This window comes from Acromyrmex echinatior, chromosome 1 (genome assembly GCF_024713525.1).
Source record: "Acromyrmex echinatior isolate Ae372 chromosome 1, ASM2471352v2, whole genome shotgun sequence".
NCBI classification, from domain to species: domain Eukaryota; kingdom Metazoa; phylum Arthropoda; class Insecta; order Hymenoptera; family Formicidae; genus Acromyrmex; species Acromyrmex echinatior.
Genome location: NC_141852.1, coordinates 10,013,491 through 10,026,494, shown reverse-complemented (window position 1 = coordinate 10,026,494; position 13,004 = coordinate 10,013,491). Strand labels below are relative to the sequence as shown.

Sequence of the window (13,004 nt, the reverse complement as noted above, 5' to 3'; positions counted from 1 at the left end):
ATTTTGATGGTCCATAAAATTATTTTCAGATCTGTATCTACAATAGTTCAATTTTTTGGTATATAAAATCATTCTTTCCATGCATAAAAGAGTTGTTTAATCCTTAGTACATACGATAAATTTCCGATCCTTTGTTACGATAAATCGTTTAATTTTAAATCGATCAATTTTTATCACTTAATTTATAAGTATATAAAAATTATTTAATAATTCTTACTTTGATATGACCAACCGTCTCAAATTAGAAGGAAGTCCTAAATTTTAATTCTTTATTCCACTTTACAACGTGTTCCAAATTTTGTCCCAAATTAAGAACCTGATTATGAATTGTGCTTCTTTTAAGGACGAAAATAATAAGTGTGACATAATAAATAAAAATAAGTGTAAAATATAATTTTCAATCAACTAACATGTGAAAAATTTTATAATTTTTTATTTAAGAACTCAGATATTATTCATAAAATGCATTCAGTAGGAAAATATAATTTAAAAAAATAAAACGTAACCTCGTAACTTGCTGTAATTTTTATTGTGATGTCATGTAACGTTACACATTAAATATTATTAATTATTTACAAATATAATAATACAATTTTTTTTATGTGTTACATTAAAAATTATTTTAAAAATGTTTATTTATTAAAAATTAATTACTATAATTAATGTATTTTTTTTTAATGTCCTTTTTCCCTTTTAAAGGAGTTAATCACCTTATCTTACATATAATTTATTATAACATCTTTAGAAAGTACTTTTGAGACTTCAACAGGTATTTTCTTCAAAGAAGCAACGCGGGTTTGCGGATTATTTTCGTATCTTGATGCATCATTAAATGCCTTCAACATATTTAAATATTTCAGGATGTATTATATCAAGACATGGGAATAATCGAAAATTGTGTATTGTATATTTAGAAAATATTGATATTGACTTATGTGTTAAAAAAAAAGTATAAAGATCATTAGTTAGTCAAGTACTGTTAGTAAGAAAAAAAATGCGCAGGATATAAATAATCTAATCGCGTGTACTAATTATAAGGATTAAATTTATAGTAAATTCAATTGAACGCAATAGTACGCACTGGTGTACATTAAAACCGTTCTATAGTGATTTAATCTGAGTGTAAAAATAAAATGCAAATATTTCGAATTATAAGATACATATTTTATCTAACAATACAATAAAGTGTATTGAGGATTTCACGGTTTAATCGATTTCTATATTTACATTAAACACATATCTTTCGTCAATTTATACGACGGTTTTAATACGTACCAATCATACTGAGTGCATGCAATCGAATTCGTTATTAGATGTACCGAAATGATTTTTTTATGAGATTATTTTAACCTGTTAGGTCATTGGAATTATACAAAAGAGATCACGTAGAGAAATGAAAGGGATGTCTCATTATGAATATAACGCCGTTTAATTCGCCCCCTTAGGTTGTAAAAATAAGATCTACCACGGACAAATAAAAATTTGTATCTGAAAGGATTAGGCGCACGAGATACGTTTAATAGTCGGTCCAGCGGACCGTTAAGGCTGATCTCGAGAAGATGAGAGTACGACGTGCCTTTTCCGCCTAGAATGGCGACAGTGGGTAGGGCGGAAAAAAGGGAGAGTACCCTAAATCTCCCTCAGGATTAAGATTTTATTTTATCAGAACCTTTCTTAACGGCCGAACGTTAAATTTAACGCAATTCTTTTACGACGGCCGCCAGCCTTTACGGCGGAATCTGAAAACTCGACTACTCCACGCATCTATGTGTATACATGTATATACGCAGGTATAGACACGCCGCATATAAGTTCATATCTCTATACACTCCGGTGATATACGTTTACATTGTAATCCCGTGGAGCACCGCCGTCCCGTCCGCGCATTGCACGCGAACCGGAAACGACGATCTCGACATATATTTGTCTTACGAGTTCCCCGCTCGTGAAGAGGGATATAAAGTTTATATTACTTCTCGATGGCTCGCCTCTCGCGAAACTAGTTTCCGCGATCGCGTTCGGGGATTTCACAGGCGGCATTACAGACAAATTTTTTGCTGGTTTCAATTTAATTGCGCTTGTCGAGAATGGCGGAGCAACGCAAGAAAGAACATGCAAACGTGTCCGTTCGCGATGGAATATATAAGCTGGCGCGAAGGGAAATTATCGCTTAATCATATTAAAAAGAAATATACGATAGCGGACATTTCCTAAGCACCGATCTGTTTCTGTTAGGCGAGCTAAATCTGTATGTCATGATGACTTTTGATAGTAGGACTTAAAACGTAATTATGGCTTTTACGAATCGTATTATCTAACATGTTATAAATATCGAATATATAAAGCGTAATAAAATTCAAATCCATGAGATTTTATTTGCCACAATCTTGTACTGATCATATGAATGTCTATTCTCGTTAAAATCATTCTAACAATAAGTACAATTGCGCATTCACGCGATATAATCTATTCTTGGAGACTAAAACAATGTTCATTTTTCAAGATGAGAATATTACTTATCACCAATCTGCATTAAAGTTTGTAGCCACCAAGAATCGGGTCAGAGTGTTAAAAGTTTCAAGTCGCTATTTTAGTGTCGATGTAGAAAAATAGGCAAATTGTACAAGTCATGGCAAGGAAAATTACGTTCCTCCTTAAATATTCAGCCATGCTTTTAGACCGTCGACCGTTACGTTATTTTTTCCAGTAGAAAGTACGCTCGCGGCGTCAAAATTTCATTATTCGCCGTGGACTATGATTTGCAGACGCCGGGCGAGTGATCTTTTTACGGAAAAATATCCCGTAGCCGAGCAGTGTGCGCATTCAGGCGTATAAAAGCATTGTAATAAAACGTGACGGATGTCAGGGGGAGGCTTCGTGGAAACCGACACTCGTCTGCGATATGATTGATCGATGTCAGTTTTCCGGACGACTCGCGATACGATACGATCCGCCAACCGTCGGTATCCATCCTCAGTATCCATACCGCGTGTAAAAACATGTACATATATCGGAAGACGAGGCGTTAAATACAGTCCATGCGTGGCGTGACTTTAGAGGTGCAAAATGAAAGGTGTCGCGAGCGTGAAAAATCAATGATTAGAACAGTGAAGATAGAGTGAAAAATATTTAAAAAAAAAAAATAAATATGAAGATAGAAAAAAATAAGTAATAAAAAAATACTTAACGTGGAAAAAAATTAAAGGAAAAGATAGAGAAAGAGACTAAAAGCACATTTCTATCGTTATCTCCACTTAGCGAGAACCATTTTAAAATATCAAGATAATGCGAGGAAGAAAAAGGAAAGATTCATATAAATGGTATTTAAGTTTCAATGTATTATATAAGAAAAAGCGTGATCTCGAACTATTTGTCTCGACAAAAAATTACAAGGGTATCATGAAATTGTTGCGGAAAATGATAAAGTGACAGATATATCACGCAGAACACGATAGGCGAAAATACTACAATATCTTGACCAAATATCGACAGTTAACGATACTCAATCACTATGCAATCGAATAAGTAAAAAAATCGTTTTCAACCTGACTGATGGTGATCGTATGTCAACGTATTCGAGATGCGCGCCGATGACCGGATGTTCGAAAATATTTGCTGAAGGATATATATAGATATAACGTTAAAAACATAGCGTAGATCTGTCGTTGCAGCTGTTACCTCCGAATTAAAACGAAATGTAAAATACTGGCCAATCGCATAGTAAATCGAGAGCAATTTCGCGATTACTCGAGGAAGGCGTAAAGTAAACAATCGCTGTATTATCGTCTTCGAAGAGCAATGAAGTAATTGAGAGCGTCGCACTGATTATGAATAAAAAACACATAACAGCAAAGTTTCAGAATTGTCCATCGCGCCGCAGGGAATTTCTCTTGAAAACACGCCTATTGCATACAATAGCATATAATGCAATATGTATTGCGGCATTGGCTATTGTGGCATAAAAACTTGGAAATAATCAAAATATCCACATTATTGCGCCGCCTAGAAGAAAGTGAAGTAATTTGCACGGAAAAAAATAGTTTTGTTGAAGTATCTAAAAATTTAAGCAATTACAGATCTGAAAATAATTTTGTTGGACCATTAAAATGAGTATGCAGGACGTTGGGGGGGGGCATAAACATTACACAATACATTATCATAACATAATGCAAATAGTTTTGACATTCTAGCAGTTAGTTTAAGTATTTCAGATAATTATTTTGATGACCCAAACAAAATTATTTTCGGATTTATATCTAGCATTTTTCTAAAACTTCATCTTTAAGAGTATATTGAGAGAAATATTTCATATGATATATGTGACTTACAAAAACTTTCTTACTTTTTAATTAAAAAATTTGATTGTTTTAATCAAAATTAAAATAAACAAATATTTATTAGAACAAAAATTTTTAATTAAAAAGTGAAAAAGTTTTTGTAAGTCACACGTCATAACAAAACATTTCTCTCAACGTATTAGATCTTTAAAGAAACTGTTTTACAGAGTTTTGTCTTTCTATGACAAGAACTAAAATAGTCCAATATGAGCTAAATTGGCATAAACCCAAAAACCAACCATAATGATACCGCTCCTTTTTAGATACATTGGCACAAAATAGTTCTTTCCATGAGTATTAGTTTCATTCTGAGAACAATTTGCAAGTTGCGCGCAAATTCTTATCTTCCATATGCCTACGTTAATTATAAAATTGACAGCGTTGTTATGATACATACGTAGTGTATCAAATTTAGTGTCGGATTCTCTTTAGCAGAAATTTTCTATTATAGATCACACGGTTCATAAAGTAAGGTATTTTCGGAAATTCTCGACAAGGAAGCGCGTATTCCAGCCCGATGTGATAATGCATCGACGGCGACGCGATAACGTAAAGAGCGGCAACTTAATTAATTAACTTGCGCAGCGCGCAGCCGTTTACATTCGGTTTCTGGCATGCATCCGGGAACGCCCAACCGCCGTTATCGTTCCCCAGCGTGCATTGGCGTCTTCTTACGAGATCGTGTGCATCTTCCGTTCCGTTTCTCTTTCTACCTATCTCGCATCGTGCTCTCCCTTTCGCTCTCGCGACGCGCAACAATCGAAAATTCTCTGTTTCTCTTTTGCGAAATTCTTTCGCAGTTCATTGATGATCACCGCGTAACGTTGATACCTTAATTAAAATTTTCCCTAATTTAACGATACGTTCGTAATCCGAGAATATTGGCACCGCGCGCCGCTAATTAAATGCAAATAACAATTACGTATGGATGTTTAATCCTAAAAAACGTCATTATTACTTACCGTTAAAATATTGTTAATTACATGATTGTAAATATATAACGCAATGTATGCTCTGTTGATCGCCTGCCATGTAATCATCCTCCTGCACATATAATCATGTCGTTCGTTGTCGATTAAAAATACGTTGCCGACGCTGCGATGTTTATCCGCAACAAAATATTCCTTTGACATACGACCCATTACAGCATCGTCGACGATATATGACACTCGGGTGACGTTGATTTAAAACTTTTCCGTGCTCGACGTGTCAATGGCCGACGTACCGGCCATTACCATCGTCACCACTTACTACACTGTTCTAAATCAAAGAGGACACTTTTTCAACTTTTCAATCTAATTTATACAATATTTGCTCGTCAGATCATTCGCTCGACCGTGCCGCGCGCTCATCCAAGCAATTTCACGCTCGTCTTTCCCGGCGGAAAGAAAGCACCCCCCTCTTCTCCTCGTCCACCCGGGACGATTCCGCGGGTCCAAAGATGTAGGTCGTTCTCGTCAGTGGCGTTTCAAAGATCGAGCGTCAGGCAGAGGATATCTATAGGACGTCAATTCCGCGTAGTAGAGGTATACCTTTGACCGCAGGGAGACCACTTATGGAACAGCGACGAGAATGTACCGGCCGTTACGTTCCTTCTCGTCTTTCACCTTTCTCTTTCTCCTCTTCTTCTTCCGCTTTTTCTCCTTCCGCTTCTTCTTCGATTTCATTCCGTCCGCTGAGTACCGCCGTGATGAAAGCGCATCAGAGTCGCGGCCGTTCTCTCGAGCGTGTGGAAAGCGATATCGCGTGTCTTCCTGCAGAAGTCCGCAATACCGCAGTGTCGAAAATTCAAGGAAATGCAGCTGTTCTGCCATCGCGAATGTTATTCTTTTACGAAGCTAATCATCTCTCTGTTGAAGATGGAGGTTAAACGGAGATCTTGAGTTTGTAGAAATTAAACCGACAGTAAAAACATTTCCGTGTCCCGTTTCGTTTTATATTTTAACTAGCTGTAAAAACATTTCCGCTCCATTTTCGATTTTGCGAAACAGTTTATGCGTGTACTAAAAGCGAATTTTGTAAAATAATTTTTCACTTAAAAATACGTCGGGCAAATACGAATAAAGAAACTGTTCCAACAGTTTCAACGATAGCGTTATTTCAACAAACGGCCACTTGAATAATACAGTTTCACCGTGTCGAGAACAGTAAAATGCAAGTGGGATATCGCGGTACTGTATTCCGACGAAGGAGTATCTTGATGTCGTTTTCAGATGAAAATGTTGCGTGTACACGTAACGCGAGTATATTGACGAAGCTTCACCGTGACAGAACAGTCACGTATTTATTGGAAAATGCATGAGCCGAAAGCGTTATCTACCTGCACAAAATATTTTGGAATTCCTGTGACTTTTGACTTAATATCGTAGTAGCATATTTGTACACACGCATGTGCACACATATTCACTTCAAATTCTCTATTAATGTAAAGTATTTGTTACCAGAATTAAATAAAAAACGGACACGATCCGAGGCAGATATATTTTTTTTTTTTCCTATTATTTTGATTCAACCGCTACATGTATTTATACGTTATAAAATGGGGCATTGAACATTTTATAATGTTACTAAAATGAATGAGTTTCAAAGCTGTTTTGCAATCATGCAAGCTGTGTACTTTATGAAACGTTGGATATTGCGGATTTATACGCCGCAGATGTTTGCAATAGACAATCTGTTTAGTTGTAAACTAAGATTGGCGTTTGCACCGAATTCGGCTATTTGCAGAATAGACGTGACCCACTTGCCGATAACGCCAGACGAAAACTAATTTTAACCGTATGAAAATGGTTCTTGATTTACAACGGGATATATATTCGGAACAGCGAGATACGTACGTTCAACAAATCAATGAAAATTATTTTATTTATGCGACTCTTTTGTCGCACCAACGTTGTCCAATCTTCGGCGACGTTCGGTAACGTTCGCGATTTTCAACAAAGTAATTTCTGCAAGAACACGTTACCGGCTCGCATATATGTTCACCAGTTTGTTTGTGGCCGCTATTGCTTCGAATGTCCTCGTTTGCTTTCCTGGCCATTCCTCCCACGGTGGTGGAGATTTATTTTACTACTTACAATTAGTTTCAGCCACCACTTCGTATACTCAGAGACACAGTGCGACGTGTGCGCAGGTCAGCGCGAAGAATACCGCGCAGTTTACTGTGATTTAACTACTCGACCGTATTTCAGACCCTCCATGTTGGGGAAACTCCAATGTCTTAAAAACATGTACGCTTGAATATTATCCAACATTTTAATTCAATTGAGTTTCATATTCAATAATAATTATCATACATTTGAAAGACGCGTTAGAGACGAATATCTTCATTTTTTAAATCTTGTAAACATATTTTATGAATTTTTATATTATGAGTTCTCTCTCTCTCTCTCTCTCTCCCCCCCCCCTCTCTCTCTCTCTCTCTCTCATGTTCGCGATATTATAAATTTGAAAAGTTATTACTTGAGGAGATATTATCCTAGCACAAAAATAAGTGATTATTCATTCATTCGTTCATTCATACATTCGTTCATTCTGTCATTCAGTCATTCAGTCATTCATTCATTCATTCGTTCATTCATTCATTCATTCTTTCATTCATTCATTCATTCATTCTCTTTCTCTTTTCTCTCTTTCCCTCGTGTGGTTATATTATCGTATAAAATTTTCAAATTAAATAAAAAAAGAGATTGATAATCACCGGCATAAGTATATGAATACAAAACATTTAAGAACTATCGAACTTTTTCTCGACCGCAGATGCTGGAACGCCGGAGTGAAGAAAAATAGCGCTTTTAAAGTTGAGAAAGGTCGATAGTTTTTGAATTACAGCCGATTGAAAATTAGAAGCGAGGTGAACTTCGAAAGTGTAAATAGAGAATAAAACCTAGTTCTCTCAGCGAATTTCAGAGAACTTTATTTTAACGGCAGTTCAATCTAAGGCTTGATTACCGAGATTTCCGGAACTATTTCGACACCGTCCGGCTGCAAATTCTTTAATTAACTTGTATATAGAGTTGATACATTCTGCATAAGTATATCAATAAAGTATCAATTATGAATAACTAAAAGTCTTAATTTAAAGATTCTTAATTAGAGCTTTCTAAATAATAATAGCTAGTAAATAATAAAATATTCATGCAAATTAATGGTGCTTAAATTAAAGTGCACTTTAATTTAATGCAATTTTAATAGCATATCACTTATAAATATATTTAATATTTTTAGTTAACGCTAGAAGAAATGTATAATTCAGTCTCATACTTTTATTTATACTTTCTAATTAATATTTTAATCTATTGGAACGTTTCTTTCATAATTTATTATAATCTTTCTAATTTCCAGTATTAGATGTATTAAACGATCAAATCAAAATCGATCTCAGTGAATGAATTCGTAGATATGTCTTTCAGCTTAGTGGAATGCTATCGGTTGGATTGTCGATTTGGCAGCGCGTGTACACGATAATTTTCCACCGTCTTGTGCGCCGATTCGAGCGCGAAGGTTGTACTTCCGGTTGGTAGGACTCCGGTCAACGAGCAATTTTCCGGCCGATTGGTTTGCGAAACGTCGAACTTGCTTCAAGTCGATCTCCGCCAACAGCAAGAGAGACACTCTTGTTTACTTCATGCTGGGGATGGAGATTCTCTGCATGCACATCTTCTTCTCTTTAATTTGAGATTCCACTATTCGAATATTACCAATTAATATCAACACAAATCTCTTTACTATATGTATAAAAACAAGTATTATATTATATTTTTAAATCATGTCCTTCTTTAGATAATATAATTTTAAGTAATTTCTACAATTGGCTCTTAATCAGTTTTCTCCAGCTTCCAAAAATCAAAATTTTATTTATCTTGTTGAAGATCATCAACTTTCAAAATTGTTACTGTATTGTAATGCGTTCTTTAAAAAAGATATAGAAAAAGTATCATCAAATGTTTTCCGTCAGCCAGAGAATCGAAGATTCGTTTTAAAAAATTGTAATCTCCGATCGAAAACCGGAAATGTAGCGATCGTGCTCTTAACATACGTGAAGTTTGACTGGTCTTTAGATATTAAATTGCATGCAGATGTTAAGATAAATATACGCACGAAGGGATCCAATTCCCCGTAACGATCGATTTTATTGTTTACTTCGGGTCAAAGGTAGTCTGGACTCTTGTATGCTGTAGTTATCTATCCTCTACTATCGCAGGATAGACATCGTTTACCAATTAGTACGTCTGGTAAATTTTCGACTCGATCGTAGTGTGGAGAGTATCTTGCGCGCGTTACACCCATTTAATTAGACGAAATCATAAACGCACGATACTAAACAAATGTCGGTGCGAGTGCGCGTTGGGAATATGACCATGATGAAGTTTGATTATTATTTGTCCGTGCACGTATAAATTCTAATCAACGTATATCATAGTTATATATCAGCGAGAATGTCGAGTAAATTACGGCGGCTGCGCCGCATAACTCGAAGCTCGTATTCGGAAGTTAAAACCGCATCCGACCGTGCATAGTATTCTAATAAATACAGTATATCCTTGCCTTTTCCTCTAGAAATGATCGGAATGATTTTCTGCGGTTTGCCAAAGCATTCGAAACCACGCATACGCGTTCAGTAGCGCGAATAGTAGTTGAAATATTCTAACGAGAGAGAGAGGGGGGAGGGAGGAGGGGAGGAGAGTTGAAGATAATTTATAAACGGTCGAATATTTTAATTATTTAAATTGTATTCTTTGAAAACACTAAAAATAAAAAAAGATGCAAACAAACATAAATTACTTCATTGCTTTCAAAATATATAATATATACACATATTTCAAAATATATGTGTGTGTGTGTGTGTGTGTGTGTGTGTGTTATATACAATGCAGGGAATGAAAGTAACTAGTTACTTGTAACGCTGTTATATTTCCCATTACTCTGTTATATCGATCTGGCAATGATGAATTTTTTTGACTGTACACAACGATAATATTGGGGTTGAAAAACCATTGGATCGTTATTTGTAACGAGTTGGAAAAGTCACTCCTTACTGAAAAAATTAACTCGACATTTGCAACTCGTTACTTTTTAGTCATTACTTGTAATGAGGTAACGTTACTCGTTATTCGTTACAAATTATTTTTTTCAATAAGTAAACGCGTAATAATGCAAGTTACTTCACAAAATGATTTTTCCAATCTTAGCGCAATTTCAGCGTTTATTACTTTAATTAGTTATAAAAAAATTACAACATTATCAAATTGTTATTATGAAAAGTAACGGAAAAAATAACGAAATAGTTACTCTTCCATTTCCTGAATTATAATGTATATATGCAAGTGTATACACATACAAATGTGTACAATGAAATATATAATGTTAATGCCAATAACATGCTAATAAAGAGCCAACACTGTATGTACATATGTACATAAATTTATTAAATTATGAGTATAATCAATGTGGTGATAATTAATCAAATAATAGTCATAACAATAATTCTAAACATTTCGACCTCTCTTTAGGTCTTCAGTACATTATTAAATTTAAATTTTTAATACAAATTTTGTTATAATATATGTATATAAATTATATAATTTACGTAGAGCTACCAAAAAGAGAATTAAAACACGAGGAAAAAAATCAATCACGGAGAAACGGGGAAATCCGATCGAGGGAAATAAGATAATTCTGAAATGTACGATATATGTACGCGCCGCCAAACACACAGTTTGATCAATGAAGCGACTTGCTGGAAATGAACAAGGCGGCGCTGTATCGGACACGTACGAACAAAAAAAAAAAGATATGGGGGAGGGGAGAGGAAAAAAGGGGAGGGGAAAAAAGCAGAGTGAAACTGGGATGAGACCGCCGCGACGGGGCTGTATGCGTCGCCTGTTTATGTGCGCGCGGATCGTGTTTACTCGGAGGGGTTCGTATGTACTTGCATAAGCAACCCAGGTACCCGGCAGGGCGTGTACTCCTCCCTCCCCCCCTCGGTGCACCACCCCCGCTTCCGTAACTCCGGCTACTATTTACGGACGTGAGTAATTCATAACTCGTTTTTTCGTTAAGCTCATCTTGTCCCCGGCTTATTCCTTCCCCTCCCCCTCCCCCGTCTGCTCCACCTCTTCTTCTTTCTTTTTTTCAATCGGGAATGGTTTGTGAGGGCCTCATAAAAACGAGCTTTGATCGGGTGCACCGAGCCGGACCGATCGTCAACCAGCGCGACCGGCGAAGTGTCGGACCGAACTGTAGCTGCACGGCACCGAACACATACATTGGCATCTTGTATGTGTTCGCGTATATATTTGTGTGTGCGCGTCTGTACTCTAAAAGCTCGTTATTAGATCGCGCGCACGTGATCTTTTCTTTTCCCGCGGAATGCTCGCTTGATAAGCGAAGAGCCCTTAACGGCTTCCCTTTAGCAGCGAAGAAGAGAAAGCCTTTTAGCTCGGACCACAATAACCGGCCGCGTCGTGAAAATCGTGAGATTGCGAGACGAAAAACTTCTTATTCTCTCTACTGTGTAAGACAATGTTCCACAATGTTCGAAATGGGTTTTATATAAATGTATTGGCGATGAGCGTATCGGCGAACGCGAGAACGATAACATGGTTAAGATGTTTATCAACGTTAATTCTTAAACGAAATATAGTTTATTAAACTACATATTATATTCATTAAATACATACAACTTGGAATTATCAGTGTTTTAATACAAATTTTGATTGCAGGTATATTACGGGGATTAATGTGACTAACGTTACGTGACTAAAAGATCTCTCGATTTACATACGAAATCGTTCGCCTGACTTTTTCTCGGGGAAAAGTGGATTCCGACGTTATTAAAGAATACTCCTTCTGAGTTACTGACTCCCATATTTTCTGAGATATCAACGTACTTCGTAAAGTTCAATATTATACGGTTCGCACGCGGTAGAATTCTTCCTGGCGCTTTTGACGTCTAATCGACTCGCCTTCTCGTAAGATACTTCTCGCCGGAACGACCGCTTTCGCGCGCAAATATTTCCACGGACAGGCTTTTGAACTAAGATCAAACACCAATCGCATACTGAGTTTCCGATTATTAAATCGAGACGCTCTTGATAATGCATGAGGTCTTTGTTGGAATAAAACGAACGAGCGTGGCGTAAAATCCACGTACGAGGTAAAAAAAAAAAAATATGGTCATACTGTTCTCTTCTAGATTCGGATATCTTTTCACGCGTTTCGGAGCACGAATTCCCGTTCATCTGAAATATATTTTACAACGCGGTCGTCGTGGTTACGAGCTGTAAATTCGCGAACATCACAGACGATTCGTCGCCTGTCGGTCAATGTTTGCGTATGACGGATCGATTCCGGTATACGATCGTCGACGAAATGATGAAATTCGTCGAGCAGTCGGTTAGGTCGTGAAAATAAAGATCGAAAGGCGCAGTTCTCGTTCTTCAAAGAACCAATTCTAGAAGAAGCTGCATAAACGTAAAAAGCGGAAGTCGATAGTAGAAAAAGAATGGTATAGAAAAAGAACGGATCCCCAGAACGTAAAACGCGTCGTTTACGTGCTAAAGTGTCGACGAACAATGTCCGTTGGATTGTAGAAGATCTACAGTGGATTGCGTCTACACTGCACACGTATGTAGCCGTCACGTTTATCGAAGTCATTAATTTGAG

The 13,004-nt window shown here is 36.5% G+C and overlaps 1 protein-coding gene across 8 annotated transcripts in view; it reads right to left on the bottom strand.

Moving 5' to 3' along the window:
• LOC105145981 (uncharacterized) overlaps positions 1 to 13,004 on the bottom strand; it is a 282,127-nt gene that overhangs the window by 15,115 nt on the left and 254,008 nt on the right. The gene's annotated exons all lie outside the window — the stretch shown is intronic.